Source organism: Rattus norvegicus, chromosome X (assembly GCF_021556685.1).
Source record: "Rattus norvegicus strain SHRSP/BbbUtx chromosome X, alternate assembly SHRSP_T2T, whole genome shotgun sequence".
Lineage (NCBI taxonomy): Eukaryota > Metazoa > Chordata > Mammalia > Rodentia > Muridae > Rattus > Rattus norvegicus.
In genome coordinates, this window is record NC_141554.1 from 77732161 (window position 1) to 77753971 (window position 21811).

At 42.2% G+C, this 21811-nt stretch overlaps 1 long non-coding RNA gene across 5 annotated transcripts in view; it reads left to right on the forward strand.

Annotated features, from left to right (window-relative positions):
* The window catches only part of LOC102555916 (uncharacterized), a 101476-nt gene that overhangs the window by 701 nt on the left and 78964 nt on the right, over nt 1-21811 (forward strand). The window lies entirely within an intron of this gene.

A 21811-nucleotide genomic window follows, 5' to 3' on the forward strand; every position in this document is an offset into this window, starting at 1 on the left:
CTCAGAGGGACTGCGGCCCCTCCCCCTTCCCACCTCTCGCCCCCTACCCCCAACCCCCAACCCCCAGCCACTTCCTCTGAGCTTGCTGGGAGGGACCTCTGCCAAATGTAAAGCCCAAGAAATGTGGGTCCGCCCATCTGCCCTTACTGCACTGCAGCCACCTTCTCTTCATTTCGGGTTTCTCCTCTCTTCCTTCCCCTGTATCTCCTTTTCTCTGCTGTCCCAACCCCCAGACACACAAGAGCACAGGCACTGTGCAAAAGATGCACACAGTACAGTAGCACCTCATAAATTAAAGGTCACCCATCCCAGTCCTCCCACTGCTGCTTGAACAGTATGCTTAACACGTAGTGCTGCAGGCGCTGCTGGGGTATGTCCCTTGACAGGGCACTCCTTCCTCCCTCTCTGTCCTCCCTGCAGAATTAGCTTAGTACATTTTTTTTTCAGAATAAACACAATGGTGCAGAAATCAATCAGATTCTGGGCTCAGAGAAAGCTCTAAAGGTTTAAGCTTTGTTAATAAAAGCATTTTCAGGCGGAAGAGGATGGATGACCTTTCAGCCCAGAAACGTGTTTTAAAAGGCATGACATGACAATTCTAAAGTGTTCCAAGAACAGCTGCTGTGCCTTGAAGAGAGTTTGTGTGAAAAGGAGAGGGTGGGAATGAGTCTGAAAATACAGGCTGGAGCAAGGAAGTGAATGCTCTTCCTTGCCTTGTCAGGGACTGGAAATACTGTTCTGTACAGCAGATGGTAAACAGTCAGCAAAGGTTTGGAGGGCAATGGAATGGTGTCACAGTGATACTTCTGTAAAACAGCAAGCAGGATTTCACTAAGGAAGACCTTAGAAGACCTGAGAGCAGGGGGACCAACCAGGAGGCAGTTTCACTCAAGATATATTTTTGGAGTCCTTGCCTTCTATTAGATCAACTTTAGCATAAATTAAGAATGACAAAACAGGGTACTGTCACTAAGGAGCTCATATCCTCAAGACAACAGGCAGTTATTTTGACACAAGTACCTACCATAGTTCTATTTTTGTGGGCGTTTGTGTATTTTATACTCATTGTTCTAATGATTTCCGAAGGTCTACTACTTAAAGAGATTATACTTTTGCTGAGACCCAGTTTTGATTTACATTCAGTGTGACTGCTGTGTGAGAGCAAGAGGTTTTATGAGGTTGTTTTGTGGTTTTAATGTATGGGGTTTTACATGCAGTAATGTTCCTAAAGTGACAACAGCTCTATTGTTTCTTTTCAGATTAAGGTAGAAGTTGTTACCAAAGTAGTAAGGTAATGAAATGCAGTGTGTATTTTAGTTACAATTTTTAATAGTCTGATAAGTTCTTTAGCCCTGAAGTTCTGACATGAATTAATGGATTTCCATTAATCATGGATTCGAGGATCTTAGAACATATATTTTGGGATCATTGTGTCTATTTTGTCTAAATCAGGTAGCTTTGTGGAAGAAATGATTAAATGTAGATGAGAGTCTGAGCTGGGCAGAATACCTACTAACTTACTAAGAAGGGAACAGGCTTCAGTAGGGATTATAGGGGAAGGAATGCTAGATAAAGGGAATTATGTAATGGTGAAGATATATGAAACTTTATGGCATATTTAAGAAGACTACAAGAAACCTGTCCTGTTGGAAGGTATCACAGTAGGTTAACTTCTTCATAATATTTTGGTAGCAAGAGTTTGGGCATTATGGGTCAGAGAGCTGGAAGTGCTTGTTGTTCTGCAAGAATTTGGTTCCTGGCACCCACATCAGTTACTTCCTATCTCCCTGAAACTGTGTCTCCTGAGGGGCTCTGACACTGTCTTTTGATCTCTGTAAACACTTGCCCATGTAGCACGTTCATGCACACATGCAAACACACACACACACACACACACACACACACACACACACACACACACATAATTAAAAGACTTTGGGCCCAAAACATGGCATGAGGAGAGGATGAAAGGGATCATGGAACTGTTTTCGGGAGATAATCGATAGAATTTGTTAATCACTGTAACAAGTGAGTACTGAGGCAAGACAAAGCTAATTACCAGATTTCTTACTTTAGTGGCTAGAAGAACAGTGTTGCCTGGTATCACCACAGGGGCTATGGTGAGATGGGGCTATGGTGAGGTTGGATAAGGAAGTTAAAATGTTCCCTTTTGGGGCATGGCAAGCTTTGCCTAGATTTTTATTTTCTAGTGTAACCTGTGCCCTAATCAAATAGCTTGCAATAAGGACTTATGATAGAGAGAATTCAAATGCAGATTAGCATGGATGACTAAGAACCAACAGAGAAACACACACACACACACACACACACACACACACACACACATATACATTGCAAGGTTTAGCAAAGTATATTCACAGGCTACATATGGACCACTGACTTGTTTGTTTTCTTCCTGTCCCCTGCTCTGTTCTTTTTAAATTTATTTTATTTTTTATTGGATATTTCTTTATTTACATTTTAAATGTTATTCCCTTTCCCATTCGTTGTCCATTCCCTCCATTTCTGTTCCATTTTATCCGTGTACATCTTGTAGGCAGGGCAAATTTTGGGATAAAGATTTTATGAGTAGGTTGGCATTCCCTTCCCTCCATTGGAAGTCCCGCCTGGCTACAGGAGGTGGCTACTTCAGGCTTCATATCCCCCACTGCTAGGAGTCTCAGATAGGGTCACCTCATACCCTCCTAGGAGCCTCCCTCAACCCAGGTCTCCAGCTTGTCCCAGAGATGTGCCTCCCAACCAATTTCCCTTCTCTCTCCCAGCCTTCTCACCCCTACCCCAACCCTCCCACCCTCCCCATACCTGATCCTAATTTTTTTATATCTGTTGAAATTTGCTTTGCAACTGAGTATATGGTAAATTTTGCAGAAAATTCCCTGAGGTGATGAAAAGGTATATTCTTTTGTGTTTGGGTAAAGGGTTCTATTAGGTCCATTTGATTCATAACATCTGTCTCATTATTTCTCTGTTTAGTTTCTGTTTTGATGACTTGTCCATTAATGGTTGCTGGGTATTGACATCTCCCACTACTAATGTGTGGGGGTTTGATATGTGATTTAATCTTTAGTAATGTTTCTTTTACAAATGTGGGTGCCCTTGCATCTGGAGCATAGATGTTCAAAATTGAGATGTTATCTTGATGGATTTTTCCTTTGATGAATACGAAGTGTCCTTTCTGACCTCTTTTGATTAATTTTTGTTGTAAGTCTATTTTATTGGATAGAATAGCTACACCAGTTTGCTTCTTGCATCCTTTGCTTGGAAAACATTTTCCTAACCCTTTACTCTGAGGTAATGTTTACCTTTGTATGCAGATGAATGGATCCTGTTTTCATATCCTCTGTGTTAGCCCATGTCTTTTTATTGAGGACTATTAATTCCTGTTATTTTTTTTTAGATTCAATTGATAAGATATAATTGACCACTTAAACATACAAAGCCCAGTACCATCCATCCCTTAGGAACACTGATAACAACCTGTAAATACACAGCAGAATCTTAACATCACCTGCCATGGCTTCTTCCCCAATTCCTGTTATTTTGATGTTGAAACATCATACTGTTCTTTGGTTTTGGTGATGTGGTGTTATTATTTCCTGTGTTTTCTTGAATGTTCTTAGCCTCCTTGGGTTGGAGTTTTCCTCCTAGTATCTTTTGTAGGGCTGGATTGAGGGATGGATATTGTTTAAATTTGGTTTTGTCATAAAATGTTTTCTCCATTTATGGTGATTAAAAATTTTGCTGGGTATAATAGTTTGTGCTAACATCTCTGGTCTCTTGGGGTCTTTAAGACATCTGCCCTTGATTTTTGACTTTTATAGTCTCTGTTGAGAAGTGGGGTGTAATTCTGATACACTTGGCCTTTTCCCCTGGCAGCTTTTAATATTCTTTCTTTGTTCTATACATTTATTGTTTTGATTATTATATGGCAGGAGGGTTTTCTTTTCTAGTACAATCTATTTGGTGTTCTGTAAGCTTCTTGTATGTTGATGGGCATCTCTTTCTTTTGGTTGGGGAAGTTTTCTTCTATGATTTTGTTGAAAATATTTTTTGGACCTTGGATCTGGGATGATGGTGATTCCTCCTCCTCCTCCTTTTCTTCTTCTATTCCTATTATTTTTAAGTTTAGTCTTTTCATAATGCCCCAGATTTCTTGGAGGTTTTATGTCAAGAACATTTTAGATTTAACATTTTCTTTGACTGATGTATCAGGTTCTTTGATCATATCTTCTATGCCTGACATTCTCTCTTTTCCATCTCCTATTTTCTATTCGTGATGCTCATGTCTATAGTTCCTGTTCTCCTGTCCAGGTTTTTCATCTCTAAGATTTCCTCAGTTTGTGGGGTTTTTTTAATTGCTTCTATTTCCATTTTCAGGCCTTGGATAGTTTTATTCATTTCATTAACATGTTTGATTGTATATTCCTGAATTCTTAAGGGATTTATTTATTTTCTCTCTAAAGGCCTCTAACATGTTTTTAGATTGGATTTAAGGCCACCTTGCCCTTTATTTGTGTTAGGATATGCAGGGCTTGTTGCAGTAGGATAGCTGGCCTCTGGTGGTGCCACATTGCCCTGGTTCTTGTTGACTGTTCTTACTCTGGTCTTTAGCTATCTGGCTGTTCCTTGTGTTGGCTGAATGTTCCTGATGCTGACAGGACTCCTCAAGGGTGGCAGGCCTTGGAACTAACATTGGAGCTCAGGGAACAGCACACTGCTCAACTCTATTGGCTGTGCCCCCGGTAGATCAGCAGGCCAGGGACAGGTAGGGTGGGTTCTAACCTGTGTGTTCCTGGGACCAACAGGCCTCCTCTGGAGGGAAGAAGATGGAACTTGGGGGCATGGGGGGGCACAGACAGTGTGCAGCTCACTTTTGCTGACTGTGCCCCAGGTGGGCCTTCTTTATTTGGTTTTGGTGCTTCAGTAATACTGGCTTCATAAAATGAATTTAGTAATGTTACCTCCTTTCCTATTTTCTAGACTAATATGAGAAGTGTTTGTTAGTTCTTTTTTATGTCTATTGGTCGTTTGTAATTCATCTTTTAATGACTGTCTACTTGTTTCATTAGCTCAGTTAATGATTTGGTAATTTGATGTTTAGGTTTTTGGGGGGCCTTTTTTTCCTTCTGAGATAAACTTGTCTCTGTTTAACAGCTCCAGGCATCCTAGAACTCACTCTGTAGTCCAAGCTAGCCTCAGACTCAGAGATCTGCCAGCCTCTCCCACGTAAGTGCTAGGATTGAAGACCCATGCCACCACTGCCCAGCTTGAACTTTTTATATGTTCTAGATTATTACTCATCACATGCATATCTAGCAACAATTTCTCTCCCATTCTGTAGGCTTTTTATCTTAGTGTACAAAAGTAAAAAGTTTTATTACAGCTTTCGAAATTCATGTGTATCATTATATTGTGTTCTGACTCATCTCCCTACCCCATTGCATATCAATCCCAATGATCAGTTGCTTATTTGTAGGGTTCAAAGTACCTCATTCCACGCTTCTTGGCTTCCAGGGTTGCTGATGAACGATTGGGTGCATTCAGGTGTTTGTCTTTGTAGGTAGTTGACATTTTCCCTCTAAAGTTAGTGATATTTTTTCCTTTGCACGTTTGACATCTTGACTATGATACCTTGAAGAGATATTTTTCACTGTTTATGCACATTTGAGTTTCCAAATATCTACTATGTTTGTTCTTCTGCTTTTCTCTAAAATTTGGATTTTTATGTTATAATTTCTGTTCCTTTAGATTTTATGTTTTGTCTTTCTTGTATCCTGTTGGTTATTTAGTTTGGTTTCTTAGTTGTCTAGACATAAATGTAGCATTTTGTTGTTTTGTTCTCTATCTTGGATATTCTTTCTTAGGTTTGTTCAAATCCATTGGTTATGCTTTCTCTTTTGTTTGAATTTCGATTCATTGTGATTCTCCTTTTTAACTTTTCTTTGTTCTCCTGAATATCATTTTTTTCCTTTTTCTTCCATGTCACGGGATTTAATGTGAATAATTCTGATTTTGTTGACAATATTTCTCTGTTGCTGACTTTCTGCCCGAGATCTTAGAATGAATTCATGTGCATATTTGTATCTTCTTTGAGGTCATTGATTATTCTTTACTAGTAAACTTTTGAAATGTTCACCCAGCATTTTACCAATTTTTATAACTTTAAATTTAGTATTTGAGAAGTATGATCTTTTGGAGGAATTGTTTGGTCTTCTTTCAGGTATTTTTTTTATGTGTATGTTGGTTTGGACTATTACACCACTCTAATTTCTAAACCTTCTTATTAAGTTACCTAGTGATTTTCTTTTCCTATTTATTTGGAGGATTTAATAAGGACAATTCCATTTAAGTATAGAATATAACTTTTCACATATTTCTCCTCATAGCCCTTGTACCCTCACCTTTCTCTGCTTTCATCCCTTTTATTACTTCCTTCATTCTATTAGTTTTGCTATTTGCATGCCATATATTAATACATGATTTTATGTATCTCTGAATTTAAGATTCACAAGAAAAAATGGTATTTGTCTTTTTGAGACTGACTAAATTCACTTAATTTCAGTGTCTCTCATTGCATTCATTCTCTTGGAAATGGCAAAACCTTCTTTATACCTGATTAACATTCCATTGTGTATGTGTAACACAGTTTTCCTAACACAGTTTTCCTTTCCTTTGTTTATCGAAACTGAGATTGACTTCATAACTTAGCTATTGTGACTAGTGGTACAGTACATATTGATATTTTATGAAGTCTGTAAGATTTGTCTAGAATCATTTTAATACATATTTGTGTCCTGTTGTTCTAGCTCCACTTTTAAAAAGACAATCATTTCTTCATTGTACTCTTTGGTCTAAGATCAGTTGACAATTGACAATATTTATTTCATCCTATATTTGAGTCCTCTGTTCTGTTCAATTGTTCTGTCTGTTTTTTGACCAATGCCATTACTGTAGCTTCATACAAAGTCTTGATGCTAGATAGTGTCATTCTTCCAAAGTGGTTCTTCTCATTAAATAGTATAGTAGCTACTCTGGGACTATAAACATTATAACTGCTTTTTTTTATTAACTTGAGTATTTCTTATATACATTTGGAGTGTTATTCCCTTTCCCGGTTTCCGGGCAAACATCCCCCTCCCCCCTCCCCTTCCTTATGGGTGTTCCCCTCCCAACCCTCCCCCCATTGCCGCCCTCCCCCCCCACAGTCTAGTTCACTGGGGGTTCAGTCTTAGCAGGACCCAGGGCTTCCCCTTCCACTGGTGCTCTTACTAGGATATGCATTGCTACCTGTGAGGTCAGAGTCCAGGGTCAGTCCATGTATAGTCTTTAGGTAGTGGCTTAGTCCCTGGAAGCTCTGGTTGCTTGACATTGTTGTACATATGGGGTCTCAAGCCCCTTCAAGCTCTTCCAGTTCTTTCTCTGATTCCTTCAACGGGGGTCCTATTCTCAGTTCAGTGGTTTGCTGCTGGCATTCGCCTCTGTATTTGCTGTATTCTGGCTGTGTCTCTCATGAGTGATCTACATCCGGCTCCTGTTCGGTCTGCACTTCTTTGCTTCATCCATCTTGTCTAATTGGGTGGCTGTATATGTATGGGCCACATGTGGGGCAGGCTCTGAATGGGTGTTCCTTCAGTCTCTGTTTTAATCTTTGCCTCTCCCTTCCCTGCCAAGGGTATTCTTTTTCCTCATTTAAAGAAGGAGTGAAGCATTCACATTTTGATCATCCGTCTTGAGTTTCGTTTGTTCTAGGGATCTAGGGTAATTCAAGCATTTGGGCTAATAGCCACTTATCAATGAGTGCATACCATGTATGTCTTTCTGTGATTGGGTTAGCTCACTCAGGATGATATTTTCCAGTTCCAACCATTTGCCTACGAATTTCATAAACTCGTTGTTTTTGATAGCTGAGTAATATTCCATTGTGTAGATGTACCACATTTTCTGTATCCATTCCTCTGTTGAAGGGCATCTGGGTTCTTTCCAGTTTCTGGCTATTATAAATAAGGCTGCGATGAACATAGTGGAGCACGTGTCTTTTTTATATGTTGGGGCATCTTTTGGGTATATGCCCAAGAGAGGTATAGCTGGATCCTCAGGCAGTTCAATGTCCAATTTTCTGAGGATCCTCCAGACTGATTTCCAGAATGGTTGTAGCAGTCTGCAATCCCACCAACAATGGAGGAGTGTTCCTCTTTCTCCACATCCTCGCCAGCATCTGCTGTCACCTGAATTTTTGATCTTAGCCATTCTCACTGGTGTGAGGTGAAATCTCAGGGTTGTTTTGATTTGCATTTCCCTTATGACTAAAGATGTTGAACATTTTTTTTCTTTTAAAATATTAAATGGCTTTTATTTTTTCCATTTTTATTAAATTGGATATTTATATTTTAAATGTTATTCCCTTTCCCAGTTTCCCATCCATCAGCCCCCTCACCCCTCCCTCTCCCCTTCTATATGGGTATTCACCTCCCCATCCACCCCCATTACTGTCCCACCCCCAACAATCTGGGGGTCAAACCTTGGCAGGACCAAGGGCTTCCCCTTCCACTGGTGCCCCAACAAGGCTATTCTCTGCTACATATGCAGTTGGAGCCCTGAGTCAGTCCATGTATAGCCTTTCAGTAGTGGTTTAGTCCCTGGAAGCTCTGGTTGCTTGGCACTGTTGTTCTTTTTTTTGAAGGATTTATGATCTGTGTCTTTTCTTTTCTTTTTTTTATTAACTTGAGTATTTCTTATATACATTTCGAGTGTTATTCCCTTTCCCGGTTTCCGGGCAAACATCCCCCTCCCCCCTCCCCTTCCTTATGGGTGTTCCCCTCCCAACCCTCCCCCCATTGCCGCCCTCCCCCCATAGACTAGTTCACTGGGGGTTCAGTCTTAACAGGACCCAGGGCTTCCCCTTCCACTGGTGCTCTTACTAGGATATTCATTGCTACCTATGGGGTCAGAGTCCAGGGTCAGTCCATGTATAGACTTTACGTAGTGGCTTAGTCCCTGGAAGCTCTGGTTGCTTGGCATTGTTGTACTTTTGGGGTCTCGAGCCCCTTCAAGCTCTTCCAGTTCTTTCTCTGATTCCTTAAATAGGGGACCTATTCTCAGTTCAGTGGTTTGCTGCTGGCATTCGCCTCTGTATTTGCTGTATTCTGGCAGTGTCTCTCAGGAGAGATCTACATCCGGCTCCTGTCGGTCTGCACTTCTTTGCTTCATCCATCTTGTCTAATTGGGTGGCTGTATATGTATGGGCCACATGTGGGGCAGGCTCTGAATGAGTGTTCCTTCAGTCTCTGTTTTAATCTTTGCCTCTCCCTTCCCTGCCAAGGGTATTCTTTTTCCTCATTTAAAGAAGGAGTGAAGCATTCACATTTTGATCATCCGTCTTGAGTTTCGTTTGTTCTAGGGATCTAGGGTAATTCAAGCATTTGGGCTAATAGCCACTTATCAATGAGTGCATACCATGTATGTCTTTCTGTGATTGGGTTAGCTCACTCAGGATGATATTTTCCAGTTCCAACCATTTGCCTACGAATTTCATAAACTCGTTGTTTTTGATAGCTGAGTAATATTCCATTGTGTAGATGTACCACATTTTCTGTATCCATTCCTCTGTTGAAGGGCATCTGGGTTCTTTCCAGTTTCTGGCTATTATAAATAAGGCTGCGATGAACATAGTGGAGCACGTGTCTTTTTTATATGTTGGGGCATCTTTTGGGTATATGCCCAAGAGAGGTATAGCTGGATCCTCAGGCAGTTCAATGTCCAATTTTCTGAGGATCCTCCAGACTGATTTCCAGAATGGTTGTAGCAGTCTGCAATCCCACCAACAATGGAGGAGTGTTCCTCTTTCTCCACATCCTCGCCAGCATCTGCTGTCACCTGAATTTTTGATCTTAGCCATTCTCACTGGTGTGAGGTGAAATCTCAGGGTTGTTTTGATTTGCATTTCCCTTATGACTAAAGATGTTGAACATTTTTTTTCTTTTAAAATATTAAATGGCTTTTATTTTTTCCATTTTTATTAAATTGGATATTTATATTTTAAATGTTATTCCCTTTCCCAGTTTCCCATCCATCAGCCCCCTCACCCCTCCCTCTCCCCTTCTATATGGGTATTCACCTCCCCATCCACCCCCATTACTGTCCCACCCCCAACAATCTGGGGGTCAAACCTTGGCAGGACCAAGGGCTTCCCCTTCCACTGGTGCCCCAACAAGGCTATTCTCTGCTACATATGCAGTTGGAGCCCTGAGTCAGTCCATGTATAGCCTTTCAGTAGTGGTTTAGTCCCTGGAAGCTCTGGTTGCTTGGCACTGTTGTTCTTTTTTTTGAAGGATTTATGATCTGTGTCTTTTCTTTTCTTTTTTTTATTAACTTGAGTATTTCTTATATACATTTCGAGTGTTATTCCCTTTCCCGGTTTCCGGGCAAACATCCCCCTCCCCCCTCCCCTTCCTTATGGGTGTTCCCCTCCCAACCCTCCCCCCATTGCCGCCCTCCCCCCATAGACTAGTTCACTGGGGGTTCAGTCTTAACAGGACCCAGGGCTTCCCCTTCCACTGGTGCTCTTACTAGGATATTCATTGCTACCTATGGGGTCAGAGTCCAGGGTCAGTCCATGTATAGACTTTACGTAGTGGCTTAGTCCCTGGAAGCTCTGGTTGCTTGGCATTGTTGTACTTTTGGGGTCTCGAGCCCCTTCAAGCTCTTCCAGTTCTTTCTCTGATTCCTTAAATAGGGGACCTATTCTCAGTTCAGTGGTTTGCTGCTGGCATTCGCCTCTGTATTTGCTGTATTCTGGCAGTGTCTCTCAGGAGAGATCTACATCCGGCTCCTGTCGGTCTGCACTTCTTTGCTTCATCCATCTTGTCTAATTGGGTGGCTGTATATGTATGGGCCACATGTGGGGCAGGCTCTGAATGAGTGTTCCTTCAGTCTCTGTTTTAATCTTTGCCTCTCCCTTCCCTGCCAAGGGTATTCTTTTTCCTCATTTAAAGAAGGAGTGAAGCATTCACATTTTGATCATCCGTCTTGAGTTTCGTTTGTTCTAGGGATCTAGGGTAATTCAAGCATTTGGGCTAATAGCCACTTATCAATGAGTGCATACCATGTATGTCTTTCTGTGATTGGGTTAGCTCACTCAGGATGATATTTTCCAGTTCCAACCATTTGCCTACGAATTTCATAAACTCGTTGTTTTTGATAGCTGAGTAATATTCCATTGTGTAGATGTACCACATTTTCTGTATCCATTCCTCTGTTGAAGGGCATCTGGGTTCTTTCCAGTTTCTGGCTATTATAAATAAGGCTGCGATGAACATAGTGGAGCACGTGTCTTTTTTATATGTTGGGGCATCTTTTGGGTATATGCCCAAGAGAGGTATAGCTGGATCCTCAGGCAGTTCAATGTCCAATTTTCTGAGGATCCTCCAGACTGATTTCCAGAATGGTTGTAGCAGTCTGCAATCCCACCAACAATGGAGGAGTGTTCCTCTTTCTCCACATCCTCGCCAGCATCTGCTGTCACCTGAATTTTTGATCTTAGCCATTCTCACTGGTGTGAGGTGAAATCTCAGGGTTGTTTTGATTTGCATTTCCCTTATGACTAAAGATGTTGAACATTTTTTTTCTTTTAAAATATTAAATGGCTTTTATTTTTTCCATTTTTATTAAATTGGATATTTATATTTTAAATGTTATTCCCTTTCCCAGTTTCCCATCCATCAGCCCCCTCACCCCTCCCTCTCCCCTTCTATATGGGTATTCACCTCCCCATCCACCCCCATTACTGTCCCACCCCCAACAATCTGGGGGTCAAACCTTGGCAGGACCAAGGGCTTCCCCTTCCACTGGTGCCCCAACAAGGCTATTCTCTGCTACATATGCAGTTGGAGCCCTGAGTCAGTCCATGTATAGCCTTTCAGTAGTGGTTTAGTCCCTGGAAGCTCTGGTTGCTTGGCACTGTTGTTCTTTTTTTTGAAGGATTTATGATCTGTGTCTTTTCTTTTCTTTTTTTTATTAACTTGAGTATTTCTTATATACATTTCGAGTGTTATTCCCTTTCCCGGTTTCCGGGCAAACATCCCCCTCCCCCCTCCCCTTCCTTATGGGTGTTCCCCTCCCAACCCTCCCCCCATTGCCGCCCTCCCCCCATAGACTAGTTCACTGGGGGTTCAGTCTTAACAGGACCCAGGGCTTCCCCTTCCACTGGTGCTCTTACTAGGATATTCATTGCTACCTATGGGGTCAGAGTCCAGGGTCAGTCCATGTATAGACTTTACGTAGTGGCTTAGTCCCTGGAAGCTCTGGTTGCTTGGCATTGTTGTACTTTTGGGGTCTCGAGCCCCTTCAAGCTCTTCCAGTTCTTTCTCTGATTCCTTAAATAGGGGACCTATTCTCAGTTCAGTGGTTTGCTGCTGGCATTCGCCTCTGTATTTGCTGTATTCTGGCAGTGTCTCTCAGGAGAGATCTACATCCGGCTCCTGTCGGTCTGCACTTCTTTGCTTCATCCATCTTGTCTAATTGGGTGGCTGTATATGTATGGGCCACATGTGGGGCAGGCTCTGAATGAGTGTTCCTTCAGTCTCTGTTTTAATCTTTGCCTCTCCCTTCCCTGCCAAGGGTATTCTTTTTCCTCATTTAAAGAAGGAGTGAAGCATTCACATTTTGATCATCCGTCTTGAGTTTCGTTTGTTCTAGGGATCTAGGGTAATTCAAGCATTTGGGCTAATAGCCACTTATCAATGAGTGCATACCATGTATGTCTTTCTGTGATTGGGTTAGCTCACTCAGGATGATATTTTCCAGTTCCAACCATTTGCCTACGAATTTCATAAACTCGTTGTTTTTGATAGCTGAGTAATATTCCATTGTGTAGATGTACCACATTTTCTGTATCCATTCCTCTGTTGAAGGGCATCTGGGTTCTTTCCAGTTTCTGGCTATTATAAATAAGGCTGCGATGAACATAGTGGAGCACGTGTCTTTTTTATATGTTGGGGCATCTTTTGGGTATATGCCCAAGAGAGGTATAGCTGGATCCTCAGGCAGTTCAATGTCCAATTTTCTGAGGATCCTCCAGACTGATTTCCAGAATGGTTGTAGCAGTCTGCAATCCCACCAACAATGGAGGAGTGTTCCTCTTTCTCCACATCCTCGCCAGCATCTGCTGTCACCTGAATTTTTGATCTTAGCCATTCTCACTGGTGTGAGGTGAAATCTCAGGGTTGTTTTGATTTGCATTTCCCTTATGACTAAAGATGTTGAACATTTTTTTTCTTTTAAAATATTAAATGGCTTTTATTTTTTCCATTTTTATTAAATTGGATATTTATATTTTAAATGTTATTCCCTTTCCCAGTTTCCCATCCATCAGCCCCCTCACCCCTCCCTCTCCCCTTCTATATGGGTATTCACCTCCCCATCCACCCCCATTACTGTCCCACCCCCAACAATCTGGGGGTCAAACCTTGGCAGGACCAAGGGCTTCCCCTTCCACTGGTGCCCCAACAAGGCTATTCTCTGCTACATATGCAGTTGGAGCCCTGAGTCAGTCCATGTATAGCCTTTCAGTAGTGGTTTAGTCCCTGGAAGCTCTGGTTGCTTGGCACTGTTGTTCTTTTTTTTGAAGGATTTATGATCTGTGTCTTTTCTTTTCTTTTTTTTATTAACTTGAGTATTTCTTATATACATTTCGAGTGTTATTCCCTTTCCCGGTTTCCGGGCAAACATCCCCCTCCCCCCTCCCCTTCCTTATGGGTGTTCCCCTCCCAACCCTCCCCCCATTGCCGCCCTCCCCCCATAGACTAGTTCACTGGGGGTTCAGTCTTAACAGGACCCAGGGCTTCCCCTTCCACTGGTGCTCTTACTAGGATATTCATTGCTACCTATGGGGTCAGAGTCCAGGGTCAGTCCATGTATAGACTTTACGTAGTGGCTTAGTCCCTGGAAGCTCTGGTTGCTTGGCATTGTTGTACTTTTGGGGTCTCGAGCCCCTTCAAGCTCTTCCAGTTCTTTCTCTGATTCCTTAAATAGGGGACCTATTCTCAGTTCAGTGGTTTGCTGCTGGCATTCGCCTCTGTATTTGCTGTATTCTGGCAGTGTCTCTCAGGAGAGATCTACATCCGGCTCCTGTCGGTCTGCACTTCTTTGCTTCATCCATCTTGTCTAATTGGGTGGCTGTATATGTATGGGCCACATGTGGGGCAGGCTCTGAATGAGTGTTCCTTCAGTCTCTGTTTTAATCTTTGCCTCTCCCTTCCCTGCCAAGGGTATTCTTTTTCCTCATTTAAAGAAGGAGTGAAGCATTCACATTTTGATCATCCGTCTTGAGTTTCGTTTGTTCTAGGGATCTAGGGTAATTCAAGCATTTGGGCTAATAGCCACTTATCAATGAGTGCATACCATGTATGTCTTTCTGTGATTGGGTTAGCTCACTCAGGATGATATTTTCCAGTTCCAACCATTTGCCTACGAATTTCATAAACTCGTTGTTTTTGATAGCTGAGTAATATTCCATTGTGTAGATGTACCACATTTTCTGTATCCATTCCTCTGTTGAAGGGCATCTGGGTTCTTTCCAGTTTCTGGCTATTATAAATAAGGCTGCGATGAACATAGTGGAGCACGTGTCTTTTTTATATGTTGGGGCATCTTTTGGGTATATGCCCAAGAGAGGTATAGCTGGATCCTCAGGCAGTTCAATGTCCAATTTTCTGAGGATCCTCCAGACTGATTTCCAGAATGGTTGTAGCAGTCTGCAATCCCACCAACAATGGAGGAGTGTTCCTCTTTCTCCACATCCTCGCCAGCATCTGCTGTCACCTGAATTTTTGATCTTAGCCATTCTCACTGGTGTGAGGTGAAATCTCAGGGTTGTTTTGATTTGCATTTCCCTTATGACTAAAGATGTTGAACATTTTTTTTCTTTTAAAATATTAAATGGCTTTTATTTTTTCCATTTTTATTAAATTGGATATTTATATTTTAAATGTTATTCCCTTTCCCAGTTTCCCATCCATCAGCCCCCTCACCCCTCCCTCTCCCCTTCTATATGGGTATTCACCTCCCCATCCACCCCCATTACTGTCCCACCCCCAACAATCTGGGGGTCAAACCTTGGCAGGACCAAGGGCTTCCCCTTCCACTGGTGCCCCAACAAGGCTATTCTCTGCTACATATGCAGTTGGAGCCCTGAGTCAGTCCATGTATAGCCTTTCAGTAGTGGTTTAGTCCCTGGAAGCTCTGGTTGCTTGGCACTGTTGTTCTTTTTTTTGAAGGATTTATGATCTGTGTCTTTTCTTTTCTTTTTTTTATTAACTTGAGTATTTCTTATATACATTTCGAGTGTTATTCCCTTTCCCGGTTTCCGGGCAAACATCCCCCTCCCCCCTCCCCTTCCTTATGGGTGTTCCCCTCCCAACCCTCCCCCCATTGCCGCCCTCCCCCCATAGACTAGTTCACTGGGGGTTCAGTCTTAACAGGACCCAGGGCTTCCCCTTCCACTGGTGCTCTTACTAGGATATTCATTGCTACCTATGGGGTCAGAGTCCAGGGTCAGTCCATGTATAGACTTTACGTAGTGGCTTAGTCCCTGGAAGCTCTGGTTGCTTGGCATTGTTGTACTTTTGGGGTCTCGAGCCCCTTCAAGCTCTTCCAGTTCTTTCTCTGATTCCTTAAATAGGGGACCTATTCTCAGTTCAGTGGTTTGCTGCTGGCATTCGCCTCTGTATTTGCTGTATTCTGGCAGTGTCTCTCAGGAGAGATCTACATCCGGCTCCTGTCGGTCTGCACTTCTTTGCTTCATCCATCTTGTCTAATTGGGTGGCTGTATATGTATGGGCCACATGTGGGGCAGGCTCTGAATGAGTGTTCCTTCAGTCTCTGTTTTAATCTTTGCCTCTCCCTTCCCTGCCAAGGGTATTCTTTTTCCTCATTTAAAGAAGGAGTGAAGCATTCACATTTTGATCATCCGTCTTGAGTTTCGTTTGTTCTAGGGATCTAGGGTAATTCAAGCATTTGGGCTAATAGCCACTTATCAATGAGTGCATACCATGTATGTCTTTCTGTGATTGGGTTAGCTCACTCAGGATGATATTTTCCAGTTCCAACCATTTGCCTACGAATTTCATAAACTCGTTGTTTTTGATAGCTGAGTAATATTCCATTGTGTAGATGTACCACATTTTCTGTATCCATTCCTCTGTTGAAGGGCATCTGGGTTCTTTCCAGTTTCTGGCTATTATAAATAAGGCTGCGATGAACATAGTGGAGCACGTGTCTTTTTTATATGTTGGGGCATCTTTTGGGTATATGCCCAAGAGAGGTATAGCTGGATCCTCAGGCAGTTCAATGTCCAATTTTCTGAGGATCCTCCAGACTGATTTCCAGAATGGTTGTAGCAGTCTGCAATCCCACCAACAATGGAGGAGTGTTCCTCTTTCTCCACATCCTCGCCAGCATCTGCTGTCACCTGAATTTTTGATCTTAGCCATTCTCACTGGTGTGAGGTGAAATCTCAGGGTTGTTTTGATTTGCATTTCCCTTATGACTAAAGATGTTGAACATTTTTTTTCTTTTAAAATATTAAATGGCTTTTATTTTTTCCATTTTTATTAAATTGGATATTTATATTTTAAATGTTATTCCCTTTCCCAGTTTCCCATCCATCAGCCCCCTCACCCCTCCCTCTCCCCTTCTATATGGGTATTCACCTCCCCATCCACCCCCATTACTGTCCCACCCCCAACAATCTGGGGGTCAAACCTTGGCAGGACCAAGGGCTTCCCCTTCCACTGGTGCCCCAACAAGGCTATTCTCTGCTACATATGCAGTTGGAGCCCTGAGTCAGTCCATGTATAGCCTTTCAGTAGTGGTTTAGTCCCTGGAAGCTCTGGTTGCTTGGCACTGTTGTTCTTTTTTTTGAAGGATTTATGATCTGTGTCTTTTCTTTTCTTTTTTTTATTAACTTGAGTATTTCTTATATACATTTCGAGTGTTATTCCCTTTCCCGGTTTCCGGGCAAACATCCCCCTCCCCCCTCCCCTTCCTTATGGGTGTTCCCCTCCCAACCCTCCCCCCATTGCCGCCCTCCCCCCATAGACTAGTTCACTGGGGGTTCAGTCTTAACAGGACCCAGGGCTTCCCCTTCCACTGGTGCTCTTACTAGGATATTCATTGCTACCTATGGGGTCAGAGTCCAGGGTCAGTCCATGTATAGACTTTACGTAGTGGCTTAGTCCCTGGAAGCTCTGGTTGCTTGGCATTGTTGTACTTTTGGGGTCTCGAGCCCCTTCAAGCTCTTCCAGTTCTTTCTCTGATTCCTTAAATAGGGGACCTATTCTCAGTTCAGTGGTTTGCTGCTGGCATTCGCCTCTGTATTTGCTGTATTCTGGCAGTGTCTCTCAGGAGAGATCTACATCCGGCTCCTGTCGGTCTGCACTTCTTTGCTTCATCCATCTTGTCTAATTGGGTGGCTGTATATGTATGGGCCACATGTGGGGCAGGCTCTGAATGAGTGTTCCTTCAGTCTCTGTTTTAATCTTTGCCTCTCCCTTCCCTGCCAAGGGTATTCTTTTTCCTCATTTAAAGAAGGAGTGAAGCATTCACATTTTGATCATCCGTCTTGAGTTTCGTTTGTTCTAGGGATCTAGGGTAATTCAAGCATTTGGGCTAATAGCCACTTATCAATGAGTGCATACCATGTATGTCTTTCTGTGATTGGGTTAGCTCACTCAGGATGATATTTTCCAGTTCCAACCATTTGCCTACGAATTTCATAAACTCGTTGTTTTTGATAGCTGAGTAATATTCCATTGTGTAGATGTACCACATTTTCTGTATCCATTCCTCTGTTGAAGGGCATCTGGGTTCTTTCCAGTTTCTGGCTATTATAAATAAGGCTGCGATGAACATAGTGGAGCACGTGTCTTTTTTATATGTTGGGGCATCTTTTGGGTATATGCCCAAGAGAGGTATAGCTGGATCCTCAGGCAGTTCAATGTCCAATTTTCTGAGGATCCTCCAGACTGATTTCCAGAATGGTTGTAGCAGTCTGCAATCCCACCAACAATGGAGGAGTGTTCCTCTTTCTCCACATCCTCGCCAGCATCTGCTGTCACCTGAATTTTTGATCTTAGCCATTCTCACTGGTGTGAGGTGAAATCTCAGGGTTGTTTTGATTTGCATTTCCCTTATGACTAAAGATGTTGAACATTTTTTTTCTTTTAAAATATTAAATGGCTTTTATTTTTTCCATTTTTATTAAATTGGATATTTATATTTTAAATGTTATTCCCTTTCCCAGTTTCCCATCCATCAGCCCCCTCACCCCTCCCTCTCCCCTTCTATATGGGTATTCACCTCCCCATCCACCCCCATTACTGTCCCACCCCCAACAATCTGGGGGTCAAACCTTGGCAGGACCAAGGGCTTCCCCTTCCACTGGTGCCCCAACAAGGCTATTCTCTGCTACATATGCAGTTGGAGCCCTGAGTCAGTCCATGTATAGCCTTTCAGTAGTGGTTTAGTCCCTGGAAGCTCTGGTTGCTTGGCACTGTTGTTCTTTTTTTTGAAGGATTTATGATCTGTGTCTTTTCTTTTCTTTTTTTTTTATTAACTTGAGTATTTCTTATATACATTTCGAGTGTTATTCCCTTTCCCGGTTTCCGGGCAAACATCCCCCTCCCCCCTCCCCTTCCTTATGGGTGTTCCCCTCCCAACCCTCCCCCCATTGCCGCCCTCCCCCCATAGACTAGTTCACTGGGGGTTCAGTCTTAACAGGACCCAGGGCTTCCCCTTCCACTGGTGCTCTTACTAGGATATTCATTGCTACCTATGGGGTCAGAGTCCAGGGTCAGTCCATGTATAGACTTTACGTAGTGGCTTAGTCCCTGGAAGCTCTGGTTGCTTGGCATTGTTGTACTTTTGGGGTCTCGAGCCCCTTCAAGCTCTTCCAGTTCTTTCTCTGATTCCTTAAATAGGGGACCTATTCTCAGTTCAGTGGTTTGCTGCTGGAATTCGCCTCTGTATTTGCTGTATTCTGGCAGTGTCTCTCAGGAGAGATCTACATCCGGCTCCTGTCGGTCTGCACTTCTTTGCTTCATCCATCTTGTCTAATTGGGTGGCTGTATATGTATGGGCCACATGTGGGGCAGGCTCTGAATGAGTGTTCCTTCAGTCTCTGTTTTAATCTTTGCCTCTCCCTTCCCTGCCAAGGGTATTCTTTTTCCTCATTTAAAGAAGGAGTGAAGCATTCACATTTTGATCATCCGTCTTGAGTTTCGTTTGTTCTAGGGATCTAGGGTAATTCAAGCATTTGGGCTAATAGCCACTTATCAATGAGTGCATACCATGTATGTCTTTCTGTGATTGGGTTAGCTCACTCAGGATGATATTTTCCAGTTCCAACCATTTGCCTACGAATTTCATAAAGTCATTGTTTTTGATAGCTGAGTAATATTCCATTGTGTAGATGTACCACATTTTCTGTATCCATTCCTCTGTTGAAGGGCATCTGGGTTCTTTCCAGTTTCTGGCTATTATAAATAAGGCTGCGATGAACATAGTGGAGCACGTGTCTCTTTTATATGTTGAGGCGTCTTTTGGGTATATGCCCAAGAGAGGTATAGCTGGATCCTCAGGTAGTTCAATGTCCAATATTCTAAGGAACCTCCAGACTGATTTCCAGAATGGTTTTAATAGTCTGCAATCCCACCAACAATGGAGGAGTGTTCCTCTTTCTCCACATCCTCGCCAGCATCTGCTGTCACCTGAGTTTTTGATCTTAGCCATTCTCACTGGTGTGAGGTGAAATTTCAGGGTTGTTTTGATTTGCATTTCCCTTATGACTAAAGATGTTGAACATTTCTTTAGGAGTTTCTCAGCCATTCGGCATTCCTCAGCTGTGAATTCTTTGTTTAGCTCTGAACCCCATTTTTTAATAGGGTTATTTGTTTCCCTGCGGTCTAACTTCTTGAGTTCTTTGTATATTTTGGATATAAGGCCTCTATCTGTTGTAGGATTGGTAAAGATCTTTTCCCAATCTGTTGGTTGCCGTTTTGTCCTAACCACAGTGTCCTTTGCCTTACAGAAGCTTTGCAGTTTTATGAGATCCCATTTGTCGATTCTTGATCTTAGAGCGTAAGCCATTGGTGTTTTGTTCAGGAAATTTTTTCCAGTGCCCATGTGTTCCAGATGCTTCCCTAGTTTTTCTTCTATTAGTTTGAGTGTGTCTGGTTTGATGTGGAGGTCCTTGATCCACTTGGACTTAAGCTTTGTACAGGATGATAAGCATGGATCGATCTGCATTCTTCTACATGTTGCCCTCCAGTTGAACCAGCACCATTTGCTGAAAATGCTATCTTTTTTCCATTGGATGGTTTTGGCTCCTTTGTCAAAAATCAAGTGACCATAGGTGTGTGGGTTCATTTCTGGGTCTTCAATTCTATTCCATTGGTCTATCTGTCTGTCTCTGTACCAATACCATGCAGTTTTTATCACTATTGCTCTGTAATACTGCTTGAGTTCAGGGATAGTGATTCCCCCTGAAGTCCTTTTATTGTTGAGGATAGCTTTAGCTATCCTGGGTTTTTTGTTATTCCAGATGAATTTGCAAATTGTTCTGTCTAACTCTTTGAAGAATTGGATTGGTATTTTGATGGGGATTGCATTGAATCTGTAGATCGCTTTTGGTAAAATGGCCATTTTTACTATATTAATCCTGCCAATCCATGAGCATGGGAGATCTTTCCATCTTCTGAGGTCTTCTTCAATTTCTTTCCTCAGTGTCTTGAAGTTCTTATTGTACAGATCTTTTACTTGCTTGGTTAAAGTCACACCGAGGTACTTTATATTATTTGGGTCTATTATGAAGGGTGTCGTTTCCCTAATTTCTTTCTCGGCTTGTTTCTCTTTTGTATAGAGGAAGGCAACTGATTTATTTGAGTTAATTTTATACCCAGCCACTTTGCTGAAGTTGTTTATCAGCTTTAGTAGTTCTCTGGTGGAACTTTTGGGATCACTTAAATATACTATCATGTCATCTGCAAATAGTGATATTTTGACTTCTTCTTTTCCGATCTGTATCCCCTTGATCTCCTTTTGTTGTCTGATTGCTCTGGCTAGAACTTCCAGAACTATATTGAATAAGTAGGGAGAGAGTGGGCAGCCTTGTCTAGTCCCTGATTTTAGTGGGATTGCTTCAAGTTTCTCTCCATTTAGTTTAATGTTAGCAACTGGTTTGCTGTATATGGCTTTTACTATGTTTAGGTATGGGCCTTGAATTCCTATTCTTTCCAGGACTTTTATCATGAAGGGGTGTTGAATTTTGTCAAATGCTTTCTCAGCATCTAATGAAATGATCATGTGGTTCTGTTCTTTCAGTTTGTTTATATAATGGATCACGTTGATGGTTTTCCGTATATTAAACCATCCCTGCATGCCTGGAATGAAGCCTACTTGATCATGGTGGATGATTGTTTTGATGTGCTCTTGAATTCGGTTTGCCAGAATTTTATTGAGTATTTTGTGTCGATATTCATAAGGGAAATTGGTCTGAAGTTCTCTTTCTTTGTTGTGTCTTTGTGTGGTTTAGGTATAAGAGTAATTGTGGCTTCATAGAAGGAATTCGGTAGGGCTCCATCTGTTTCAATTTTGTGGAATAGTTTGGATAATATTGGTATGAGGTCTTCTATGAAGGTTTGATAGAATTCTGCACTAAACCCGTCTGGACCTGGGCTCTTTTTGGTTGGGAGACCTTTAATGACTGCTTCTATTTCCTTAGGAGTTATGGGGTTGT